At 38.4% G+C, this 13,249-nt stretch overlaps 3 non-coding genes and 1 pseudogene across 3 annotated transcripts; all 4 read left to right on the forward strand.

Annotated features, from left to right (window-relative positions):
* Positions 1 to 569: 569 nt before the first annotated feature.
* On the forward strand, positions 570 to 8,100 carry LOC121786578 (annotated as a pseudogene).
* LOC121788153 lies at positions 1,422 to 1,516 on the forward strand. The gene has a single exon (XR_006047605.1). It is a non-coding gene; the product is annotated as a small nucleolar RNA snoR113 (small nucleolar RNA).
* Positions 1,700 to 1,794, forward strand: LOC121788155. The gene has a single exon (XR_006047607.1). It is a non-coding gene; the product is annotated as a small nucleolar RNA snoR113 (small nucleolar RNA).
* On the forward strand, positions 1,941 to 2,038 carry LOC121788156. Its single transcript, XR_006047608.1, has one exon. It is a non-coding gene; the product is annotated as a small nucleolar RNA snoR113 (small nucleolar RNA).
* Positions 8,101 to 13,249: the final 5,149 nt, after the last annotated feature.

A 13,249-nucleotide genomic window follows, 5' to 3' on the forward strand; every position in this document is an offset into this window, starting at 1 on the left:
AATCGGGCTCGTGGCTCTCTACCTGCGGCGCCGGTCGTCGTTCCAAGTTGTCGACCCGACGATCCATCGTATCAAATCTCGCGTTCAACTGCGCAAACCCTAACGTGACTGGGTCGACGTGCGGTTGTCTCCCGTCGACGTCTCCTGGGTTCCTCTGCCGCGCAGGGCCCAATTGCAGCCCCGACGAGGTCCCTGCATGCGGAAATTCTCCCGCCATCGCTTACGTAATCAAGAAGATGTTGAGTTATCGGGATGAAAGCACCAGATGTTACGGACGTTCTCCGCAACGGCTCCGTGATCTTCCTTCTCGACGGAACAACGAGCAATTCCCACGACAAACTCGCGGAAACTGACCGAAACCTCGCTGATTTGGTGGACGTCTTCCCCAAAGCAACAAGAAACGTAAAGATAATTGCTTGTTTCACAAGATAGGTTTAGGGAAAATATGTCATTCATAAAAATAATGTGTTGATGAAATACCCTATTTTATACTAGAAACCCTAGGGCGGTTCGACGTATCCTAATTCATCCGGGAAAGAACCTCAAAGAAAACCCGAACGGGGCTTATAAATCAGGCCCGACTCAACAATAAGTAAATTAATGTTTCAAAAATACCAAAACATAAAAGGAAAGAAATAAAAAGGAAACAAAAAGAATCGGCTAATTCTTGAACTTGTTCGGCGCCTTGAGCTTGTCTCTCGGTCTCAAGGATCTCTTCGACACAATCAATTCGTCACTTCGGTCATTCACGCATTGCGTCGTGCTGTTCGGCTGCGTCGTGCTGCTCGGCTCCGGAAGCGCTGCGTCGTGCTGCTCGGCTGTTGTCGCCTCCAGCTCGGCATGCTCCAGCTCGGCATGCTCCAGCTCGGCATGATCCAGCTCGGCATGCTCCAGCTCGGCATGCGGCTCCGCTGTTGCGTCAGGTGTCGGGGGTCTCGTATCACTGGTCCTCTAATCCGTTCTCTCTGCTCCGCCGCCGCCGGAAAATCATTATCTTCCTCCAATTACCGGAAGCCCTATCTCTTCTCTCGCGCTTCGGCTTTCACAAGGCCATTCTCCTCGCCCACCCGCCTCCGCAATGTCGCCGTAATAGCTCACGTCGACCACGGGAAGACCACGCTCATGGATCGCCTCCTCCGCCAGTGTGGCGCTGATATCCCTCACGAGCGAGCTCTCGATTCGATTTAGCCTCGAGCGCGAGCGTGGCATCACTATCTCCTCCAAGGTCCCTATTATTTTCTGAACAGTGAATATTGTAATGTTGTTTCCGGATCAGGTGTTATTTGCCTGTAATTCGGCTTGGCCGTTAATATATGAGGAGATTTGATCTTAGTTTTGGTAGGATGAGCAGATTTGAGATCTAGGATTTGAGTAAGTTGATGTTGGTAAAAGAGCGAGTGATGCATAAATGAGATTTCCTTTGGCACTGATGAAAAAAAGGCCGGACTCACGGCTGCTACTGTTTGGTTGGTAGTAGATTGATGAAATTGTGTCTGAGGTATTACTTCTTAGCCAATGGTACATGATGCTAGATCAGTGGAGAGTAGTCCATTTGGTCAACAGGGTGAAAAAAGAAGAAGTGGCCTTTTTTTCTGGTATAATTGTGATATTTGTTTTACTACGTTTTCTAAGACTTTAATGGATTTCTATCACATTTTTCTAGCAGTTGATATGTTGCTTTTGATACATGAATGAGATTTGGCAGTGATGAAAAAAAGGCCGGACTCATGGCTGCTACTTTTTAGTTGGTAGTAGAGTGATGAAACCGTGTCTGAGGTATTATTTCTGAGCCAATGGTACATGATGTGAAAAAAGGAAGAAGTGGCCCTTTTCTGTTATGTGATATTCGCTTTACTACGTTTTCTAAGATGTTAATGAATGTCTATTACATTTTTCTAGCAGTTGATATGTTGCTTTTGATACATAAATGAGATTTCCTTCGGCAGTGATGAAAAAAAGGCCGGACTCACAGCTGCTACTTTTTACTAGTTGGTAGTAGGTTGATGAAGCTATGTCTGAGGTATTACTTCTGAGCCAATGGTACATGATGCTAGATCTTGTATGAACTACTGTGTCAGTGGAGAATGATAGATTTGGTCAACAGGGTGGGGAAAAAAGAGAAAGAAATGGCAAAAGAGAAAGAACTGGTCTTTTCTGTTTTGATTGTGATATTCACCTGAATATGTTTTCTAAGATGTAATGGATTTCTGTTACATTTTTCTAGCAGTTGATATGTTGTTTAATAGTGAGTGAGTCGCGTTCATAACATAAGTTAGGTATATCTCAAATGCTTTAGTAACTGTTTCTCAATTATAACTTGAAGGTAACATCTATTTCGTTGAAAGAGAATGAGCTGAACATGGTCGACACACCTGGACATGCAGATTTTGGTGGTGAAGTAAGTCAAACATTTAAAGAAATGTTTTAGTCACTGACCATTGCGCCTTACTTTGAGACCTAATTATATATACCATTATACCTCTATCAAGTAAACAACAACTGTTTGTGTTTCTTGTCATTTTTTTTAATTATTATGTTTGAAGAAGCAGCTGATCATGAACTTATACTCATAAAAATATGGATTATAAGGTATTGAGAATCATTGTTGAGACCATTGTAGAAGATACTAAAATATCGAAGTTGTCTGTACAATATTTTTAACACTTGATTTAAATTGTCGACCATGGGCGAACCCTTTTAAACTGATGAAACATATGCTTGTTCTTGAAAAGATCTATTGATAAATAACTAATCCTTCACTTGCTAAATTGTTTCTTTGATTAGTTTATAAATCTAGTTTTCAGCAATGGAGGTTTAGCTTCCTAGTGTTAATTTCTCTTGGAGCCAGGACCCTTCCAACTGTGCTATTTACAGATTGCAAATTAATTCTAAACTTCTGAAATTGCCAATGCTCAAGCTGTAGCTTTTGAAGTCTTTTTTTGCATTAACAGTTCTCTCTTTTCTTTTGAAAGGTTGAGCGGGTCATGGGCATGGTGGAGGGAGCAGTTTTAGTTGTTGATGCTGGTGAAGGTCCCTTAGCACAAACAAAGTTTGTCCTTGCAAAGGCATTGAAATATGGTATACGACCTCTGCTTCTTCTAAACAAAGTAGACTGGCCTTCAGGTACAGTTTCAAATAATAGTGATGATTGATTTAATATCATATGCTTCTAGATTTACGTGAATGCATGTTACATTGTATGTGTAGTTACTGAAGAAAGGTGCAGTGAGGTCGAGAGCCTGGTGTTCAACCTTTTTGATAATCTTGGTGCCACAGGTGTGTATTACTTGTATAATATAAGTTTTATTTGATAGATGCTAGTCCTTAAAGCTTTGCTGTACTTCACATATGCATATTTTAATTGGTGGCATTTGACATGGATACCTTTCCTCAGAGGAACAATTAGAGTTTCCGGTTCTTTATGCTTCAGCAAAGGAAGGATGGGCCTCATCCACTTATACAAAGAATCCCCCCGAGGATGCTAGGAATATGTCTGAGTTGCTTGATGCAATCATAAGACACGTTCGCCCGCCAATTACTACACTTGATGCACCTTTTCAGATGCTGGTCAGTGTTGAGATATTGCAAGTCTACATAATGTCTTTTGCATGCTTTGTGGGATTCACATGCATACACATATGTATTCCATGTTTCAGAATGACTGATCACTGTTTATTAATGATATTAAGACAGTGCATAATATTTTCTAGTTTCTACCATGTATAAGTAAGCACCTTATCTGTTTTCAGGTCTCTATGATGGAAAAAGATAATTATGTTGGCCGGATTCTAACTGGCCGTATTTATTCTGGAATCCTCCAAGTTGGTGATAGAGTGCATGGAATTCATAGTACAGATTCTGGGACTGCCAAAACTGAAGAAGGGAAGGTTTGTCCATTGAATGACATTGTGTCCCACTTTCTTTCTCTATGCTGTCTATTAAGTCCTTTTTGACAACATTTTCATGCCGTTTTATTTGATACATCTGTCAGTCAATCTGGTAAATGACCAGTTAAGACATTCCAGTCTGGCTTTTATGTTTATGTCCGTGTCTTGAAATTGTCGATAGGAAAAGTGGCTTGCTCTTTTCTTCTAGTGGCATGTTGATTTGACAATGTTTTCGAACTTTTCTTGTAGCTTGTGAAGCTGATGAAAAAGAAAGGAACCAGTAATGTTTCAATTGATAGTGCCGGTGCTGGTGATATTGTGTCAATGGCTGGGTTAACCAGTCCAGTGATTGGGAACTCAATAGCAAATGTTGGGGTACATGCTTTTTTATGCTTTTGCCATCTACTAGATGTTGAAAACCCCCATTCTTTTCCAACATGATTTGGTAGTGATCATGTTTTTTCTATACATTCTTGGATAACCGTCCCCTCTTATGAGGCCTTTTAAGGGGGTGCCTGAGTGGCCCATTTCTACATTGTATCAAAAGTATGCCCAAGTCAGTGATGAATCACTTTGTTTCATGTATGGAAGTCCGATGTGCATTCTTGCCCACACGTGTGGGGTGGGGCGTGTTGGAAATCCTTGTCCCACATAGACTTGGTAGGGAGCCCATCTCTTCTGTATATTCCTGGATAACCCTCCCCTATTATGAGGTCTTTGAAGGGGGTGTGTGGCCCATTTCTAGACTAGATATTCTAGTTCTGCATGAAATCAGGAGCATGGTGATACTTTTGTTTTCTTTTTTTCTTCTCATCGACAAGCATGAGCTTCTTGAGTAAATCACTGGTCACTTGAAGTTAAATTTATTGTTTAGAATCTTTAGATCTTCTTCTCATGTTCATGATGTGCGTCCTCAACATTATTTGTGGAGCTTGTCATTGAAGTCTAGGTTTTTGTAGGTCATGACTGCGCTACCTACTGTTGATCTTGATCCCCCAACCATTTCCATGACTTTTGGCGTAAATGATTCACCATTGGTTGGTCGAGATGGAACTTTTGTAAGGCGTCTTGTCTCTCTACTTTCTGTGCTGTATATTCATAGGCTTTAATATCTGATTTGGTGGTTAGAGATTTTTGAATACCCTTGTTTTTTGGTATGTTGTCCTTGTAGACTTTTCTGGTCTTGGTTTCATTCCATCTCAAATGACTACCAGGTTCCTTGATATGCTGACATTATTCTATTGCATGTAAAAATTTATAGTTAACCGGAAAACAAATTGGTGACCGTCTGATGGCTGAATCTGAAAGGAATCTTGCACTAAATGTGCTCCCTGGTTTGTCGGACTCCTATGAAGTTCAAGGGAGGGGAGAACTTCAGTTGGGTTAGGTTTTTGGTCAGACATATAGCGTATATTTCACGTTTGATATCTATGTAAACTTTAGCATTACTCATCTGACTATTTGCAGTTCCCTTTTAGTTTTTTTAAGCTTAACTTAAACCTATCCTTTTTTAACAGGTATCTTGATTGAGAACATGAGGCGTGAAAAATTTGAGTTGTCTGTATCACCTCCCAAAGTCATGTGAGTTTTAACTCACCATATTGATATTTTAACTCTTTTTTTTATGTATCTATCATATAAAAAGAAAATTACTGCTCATGCTGAAAGCTTCAATATATGATTTTACTTTGATAGCTATTGAATTATTTTCTTCTGTATTATCAGGTATAAAATTGAGAAAGGGCAAAAACTGGAGCCAATTGAAGAAGTTACTGTAGAGGTGATAGCGATTAGATTAACTTTTGTGCTTCTCTAACCTCTCAGAAATTTCAGTAATTGACTTTTGTAATTGCTCATTCAGGTGAATGAGGAACATGTAGGTTTAGTTATGGAAGCTCTTTCTCACAGGCGGGGAGAGATTACAGACATGGGTCCGGTCCCTGGAAGTGTTGGTAGGACTAGAGTTTGCCTGACTTGTCCTTCTAGGTGCATAATTATTTCTGATCATGTCTCCTCTCTCTCTTTCGGTATGTTTTTCCATATATTTTGATACCAGCTCCTGGTTTCTTGTTAATTTTTAACTTCTTTACGAATTTTCTGATAGAGTTAATGTTACTGGATGAGTATTCTTATTTCACTGCACTTTTTTTGTTATATATTTTCTACATCCAGGGGCTTAGTTGGTTATAGAAGTGTCTTCAACAGTGATACGCGAGGCTCTGGATTCATGCACCGTGCATTCTTGTGTATGCCCTCTGAGCAACTTATATCACTGTCTTGGTCATTTTTCTGTTCTGTTTAGCTGATTGTTTTTGGCTGTTTATGTTGATCCTAAAGATGTCATTATATCTCCAACATTGAGTTTTTTATTGACTTCATATTTGCAAGTTATGTTTTACAAGGAAACTTCGTTTTATGTCTTATACTTGCCTCCATAATATATCTGTTTAATATTTTCACTTTTGAACAAGGTAAATTTGTATATATTTCCTTCATTAATTATTCCTTGTGTATATATTATTTGGCAGCCTATGAGAAATATCGAGGTCCTCTCGGAAATGTCAGAAAAGGAGTACTGGTATGTATCATATCACCTTCAGCGACTTGTTAGCCTGATGTTTATTTTGCTTCTGAAACTATAATTAGGTTCTTCAAGTTTTGTTGCCAACTTTTTCTCTACATTGTTATTGGAAAACAAATTGGTTTACATTATTAGGCACATGGCATTCTTATCAGATAATTTGAATTGTTATGTCTGTATATCACTTGTCCTGTTTATACACCTGAACAAATCAACTTTACATGATTTAAACAGGTTTCAATGGGATATGTGACTATCACGGCTTATGCTTTGATGAGTTTAGAACCGCGTGGAATACTTTTTGTCAAACCCGGAATGGAGGTTTTGTTTATTATTTCTATTTCTTATTGCGTATGCCAACAAATATGCAGATGAAGATAGCATGACAATTTTCATTACTCAGTGTTATTGGGGCTAAGGATTCTTAGTTCATACACTTGCAGGCTTATGATGGCATGATTATTGGTGAACATTCACGAGATACTGATCTTGATGTAATTTTTCTTAATCATTTAATTTTAAATTATTAGTGTGATTTCCAGTTGATTAATATCAAGTATTGCTCATCACAGGTTAATCCAGTGCGAAGTAAGGAGCTCAATAATATTCGTGCTGCATCCAAAGATGAGAATGTGAACTAACCCCACCTCGCCTTGTATGCACTCATTCTTTTTATGTATTACTCCTACTATTTTCTTTCAATTTTTCTGCTCTGCTCTCAACCTAATGTGGTAATTTGGACGTTCTATGAAAAAAGGAAACTTATTTGTAGTTTAATAACATAAAAAAGCCTTTGTTAATGTTAAATCAAAGGGGATTAGGTTCTGGAAGACACACCTTTTTTTTTACTGGTACACACACAAGTGAATCTGCAACGCCCCTTCCCCGTGTTGCTTTTGAAGCAATTGATCTCTAGTTGCCTTCTCATTCTTGCATCACTTTAGACTAACCACTGCAAAACCGTCGACAGTTTACCCTTTTTGCGGAAATTCCAAAAAACTTTGAAAATGCATTGTGTGAGAAATGCTTGAAATTCCAATCAAGTGTAGAAAGTTACTCAACAGCTTAAAAGAGAAATAACAAGCTGCACTTTTCGTGCAGATGTCTCTCGAGGAAGCAATAGGGTACGTTGCATCTGATGAGCTCATTGAGGTATGTCCACTTCTTGTACACAAGTTTCATCTGATGAGCCCACCTGATGTCCATCTCATTGAGCTCATCTGATGAACTCGGATTTCGTATACGTTTCATCTTCATCTGAGATAAAGAAGAAGAATTATAAACCTTTTTTTTTCTTTGCATAATATGACATTGTTTGAGGAAATTTTGCATTGGCTATGCAGGTTACACCAAACGCTATTCGGTTAAGGAAGAGATACCTGGACGTCAACAAACGAAAAACAATAAGTAAAAGGCCGATGGATTGATTCTCTTCCCTAAGACGTACAATTATGTGAGTTTTTATTAATTCTTGTATGCGCATTATGCATCATTTCTACGTTACCATTGTCTGGTTTTACCATAGCTGCAGTTGAGGTAAGAACACTTAGATAGATGTATCGTATAGTCTTGTTTACATTTGATGCACAAATAGGTTTATATGGAATAAGATATATGCAGATTGAATTGCAACGTCCTACCTTCTTTGTATAGTTTAGAAATAGAAATTGAGTTTAACAATTTGCTACAGTGAAGTTGTTAGGATTCCTGAGCTTTATGTTTGCATTTCAGAACAATCTAGATTTTTTAAGAAAATGAATTTTGATCAGAGAGAGAATTAAAATGTTAGTCATGATTCTACAGTTTGACGATACATCAGGTCTGTATTTATAAGACCTTGTAATTTGGATTTATTTTTCGAAGAATAATAAATGGAAAAGGGATATGGTAAAAGTTTCCAATTAAATGGAATTTTTTTGTTACATAATACCCACCTAATGAGAGGCCTAAGGATGCATTCTTCACATTTCAAAGAGTAAATGTCAATTTTGGTCCTCAACATATGACCAAAATATGAATTTGATCTAAAGTATTCACATTTTGAAAAACAGATCCATAACAAATGAAATCATTGTCGGAGTAGGCCTTTTTTTACGGTTCCATAAAAAAACTAACGGTCATGCCATTGTGCAATTAGCGTTGACCGCATGACCGTTAGTTTTTTGATGGAACCGACAAAAAATTACTATTTCGTCGACATTTTCATTTGTTATGGATCTATTTTTCAAAGAGTAATTGTTTTGGACCAAATTCGTATTTTAGTCATATGTTTGGGATCAAAATTGACCTTTACTCTATTTCAAATAATTGGAAAATTAAATTTTAGTAAATCACGTAATTTATGAAGCTCACAACTATCATGAGTCATGCAATGCATGTAGTCCAATCAATAATGTTTCCTCCATCTATCTTATGATCAAGTTGAAGCAATGAAGCAATCATGATCTATTCGTCCCCAAAAATTGGACACAATCTTATCAAAATTTGGGACGTCCGCCGGGACGTCCGTCGTGTCGCCTCAATAGCGGACGTCCGTGCACACCCGCGGACGACCTCTCATCCGCATAGGACGTCTGCATCCGCCTCAAACGCTGCAATAGCGGACATCCGCCGGGAAATCCGCTATTGCGAATGCTCTTACTTTTCATTACAAAGTCAAACAATTTCTTAAAACTCGTGCCGAGTCAAAATGACTCTTTAAATGGTGGACGGAGGGAGTAAGTGAAACATTCATGTTCCATAATCTACTCCGATGCACCAACCAAATAATATTTCTCCTTTCTTGTCACGCTCCTATTAAGCAGGAAAATAAAACATATTACTTCACACAAAAAACATACCATACCACCACTCCAAAAATGGCATTCCATAATGGTGTAGAATCTGCGCAAGAGCTCCTAGAAGCTCAAGCTCATATTTGGAACCACACACTCAACTACATAAACTCGATGTCCCTAAAATGTGCGATTCAATTAGGCATACCTGACGCCATTTACAAACACGGAAACCCTATGACGCTTTCCCAATTAGTCGACGCCCTATCCATCAACAAGGCCAAATCGAATGGCCTCTTTCGTTTAATCCGGATTCTAGTCCATTCCAAGTTCTTTAACAAGGTCAAGATCTTGCCTGAGGACAAGCAAGAGGAAGAAGATGCTTATTGTCTCACACGGGCTTCTCGTCTCCTTGTGAGGGCCCTTGAGCTTGGCAACTTACCCAGTGGCTATGATAGACCCCGTCTTCATTGATGCATCCCATCATATGAGTGAATGGTTTGCAAACGATCACCCCTCTCCGTTTTTCTCCAAGTACGGGAAGAATGTGTGGGAGTATGCAGAGAGTGATCAGAGCTGCAATCAAATTATTAAAAAGGCAATGGAGACTGATGCAAGACTTGTGAGTGGTATACTCGTTCAAGAATGCAAGCAAGAGGGACTGGAAACGATCGCAGGTGGCACAGGCATGGTGGCGAGAGGCATCGTGGCAGCCTTTCCTGTGTTGTATTTGATCTTCCACATGTTGTAGCTGGCTTGGAAGGGTCTGAGAATTTGAGCTTTGTTAGTGGGGACATGTTTGACTCCATCCCTCACGCGGATGCAGTTTTTCTCAAGGTATTCATCTCATTTAGGTATTCATCTCATTTTACTATTTATGGACCATACTTTTTTGTTTAAATTATGTTTGTCATCTTTATTACTTCCTCTGGCCAATAAATATTGCACATTTTGGGATGACAAGAATTTTGATGCACAATTGGTAAAGTAGAATAGAGATTTAAAGAAAAAGTGATTTGTAGTGTTCTTAGTGGAGACGCCCACCTCATTAGAGAGAAAAAAAAAGTACCAAAAAATCGAATGTCAATTTTATGGGACAACAAAATAGCAGAAGTAGTCTATTTGTATGGGACGAAGGGAGTATAAGCGAAGTATGTATCATCATAAAAAGTAATCCCTCTATCCACGATTTTAAGATCTATTTTGCCATTTTGGGACGTCCATTATTTAAAGGTCCATTAATTTTTATTTTTATTTTGTCATGTGGATTCTACGTTCCATCAACTTTTTCCTCTCAGAAATCACAATCTTTAATAAAACTAATACCACTATATATAAATTAGACATACATTCCACTTACTTCTTCCACTCACTTTATTCTACAAAGTCTAACAATTTCTTAAAATCCTCATCAGTCAAAAAATGACTCTTTAAATCATGGATGAAGAGAATATTAATATTGTATTCCCTCTGTCCTCCTTCAAATGACTGATATTCTTTTTATTGCTTGTTCTACTACAAGTGATCTATTTCTATTTATAGCAAAAATCAACATATTTACTTTGTCATACTTTATCATTTCTTTACTTTTCTACTTAATTGTCTATTATTTTTTTATTTCTCCTACTTATTATCTATAGTGGATATTTCAGGACTAGACCGACGAAGAATGTGTTGCCATATTCGCCGGGTTCTGTACCCGGCCAACGCGCCTCTCCGCTAAACATAGGACTATTGGGACTTGAATCTATTTCATAGTAATTATGTAAATGTAATAAGTTTCGAAAATGAAATCGTGAAATGAAATTACAAATGAACTCTATTTATAAAAAAACGAAACCGCGTGCCATCGTCCACGTCGATCGTCCGCGTAGCCCACAGTGGGCCGGACAATGGCGCGGACGATGACCTATCGTCAGCGGCCATCGTCCGCGTAGGCCGCAATGAGGCGGACGATGGCGCGGACGATGAGCATCGTCCGCGCTATACTCCGCGCCCTTAGTATAGGGCACGACGATCGTCCGCGGCCTATGTCACGCACCCGCAATGGGGCGGACGATGCGCGCCATCGGGCGTGCCATCGTCCGCCCCATTGTTGATGGCGTAGTTAATCCTGAATGGTTGGATTTAATATGAATATAAAATTTCCAAGATTCTCATGATTAATATAAATAGAAATTTATCTATTTTCAAGGCTTCCTAGTTTTCCTCCCATTTATATAATATACCCATTTTCATAATACATCTCGACTCTATGCCACCTTACGTAATTTAGACATTTCCTCGCCTATTTTAATTTTTTATCCCATTATATTGGAAGAGCATTTTCTACCATGAAATTCGTAAAGACTGATTTGTAAAATAAGATGAGAAATGAGTAACTGAAAGACAATTTGGTAGAGTATATAATGAAAGACTTATTTTCGTCAGTCTTGAAATATTTTGAAGATATGAATAATAGTAAAAGTCAGTCATATAATTTAATGGTAATCATGACTAAGTTTTTAGCTAATTTTCATTGACAAGCTTAAGTAGTACTCCCTCAGTATTATTTCTACTTTTTTTTGAAGTAGTACTCTTTTTGTATTATTCCATTTAAAAAAATATATTTAATCATTCTTATTTCATTTCTATATTTACTTTATTCTTTACTTTGTCTTTTCTACTTTATTACTCTCTCCTATTTTTCAATACAATTTTTTAATCTCTATATTCAAAAGTTTTGACTAAACTTAGTTAGGACAGAGAGGGTACTAATTTATACTTTCTCCCTCCCATTCTAAGTGATACATTTTTCTTTTTGGGATGTCTCACTCTAAATGATACATTTTTAAATATTAAAACATCATTTTCTCTACTTTTTGTTGGGGTTTGGTGCCCCTTGCACAGCGGAAGACTTGTACATAACAAATAAATCAGATAAAGATCTATTTGACCGATTATGCGATTAATCAATTCACATGTTAAACATATAATTGCATGCTAGAACGCAAATAATTCATGCTTAAAGAAAGTAAATCCTAAACATGAATACTACGGTTTAGAGTTACCGATTTGATTTTCTAAAGAATCAACGATTGCTTGCGCCTTCTGTTAGAGTTTAGTATACTGAAAGCATCTTTCGAATGCTTGTATATGTAATAACTCTTTTATCCATTTGTTACCATTTTATGAGAAAGAATATTTTGTTACAATGTATTTTGCTTATGTATTGCTTATGTATTTATGAGATGTTGAAATGCGTTTTCCATTTAAATACATAGTTTAAGCAAGATGAGTCTAAGTCTTCAGCATAGTAGACGAGTTGTGAGCAGCGTTCACAGTAGGTAACTTGTCGGTTCTTGCAGAAGTAAAATTGTTTCACAACCTAGATAGGCTTTGACTACCTATCGTGAAAGGTTGCGACGTCAGTCTGAAAGTTTCCTTACCTAAGGAAATGAACGACGTCGGTGTGGTATAACACTGAAAGGATCAAACAGTGAGATAAGTCTTTCTTGGCTATTTACTGAAAGACGAGGTCTCGGTGATTGTCGTTTCTTTTTTTTTTTTCAAAAGCACCTAAACGGTGGAGGGTTCGTGGGTCCCTCATCCCTTTATATCAACAAGAACTGTTTACAAAAGTCATGCCCGATAAAGACAAGATCACAAGTGAAGGAGTAATTCGTTGTCCATTCCGCACACATGGGACAGACACCAAACTAATCCTTTCAATCTAACAAGCCCATCAAGGATACATACAAAAGACAACGCTGTCAAAACTAAACAGAAGCCCATCATCTAAGAAGACTCCTCGATCACTCTCCTTCTTCTTCAACTCTTTGGGTGTAGTTATCTCTTTTGTGAGTGCCTTGGAGACGCAATCCCCGACTCAAACCTCGTCGTCCACGCTAATGTTAGGCATTCCCATCTGATCAAGCCGAACGATTGCTGTAAGCATCCTCGGTGCCGACTGGTCATCAAAGGTTCGCAGCGTCGGACTCTCTTCCCCCAGCTTGGCGAGGTAGGCC

Source organism: Salvia splendens, chromosome 22 (assembly GCF_004379255.2).
Source record: "Salvia splendens isolate huo1 chromosome 22, SspV2, whole genome shotgun sequence".
Classification (NCBI taxonomy): domain Eukaryota; kingdom Viridiplantae; phylum Streptophyta; class Magnoliopsida; order Lamiales; family Lamiaceae; genus Salvia; species Salvia splendens.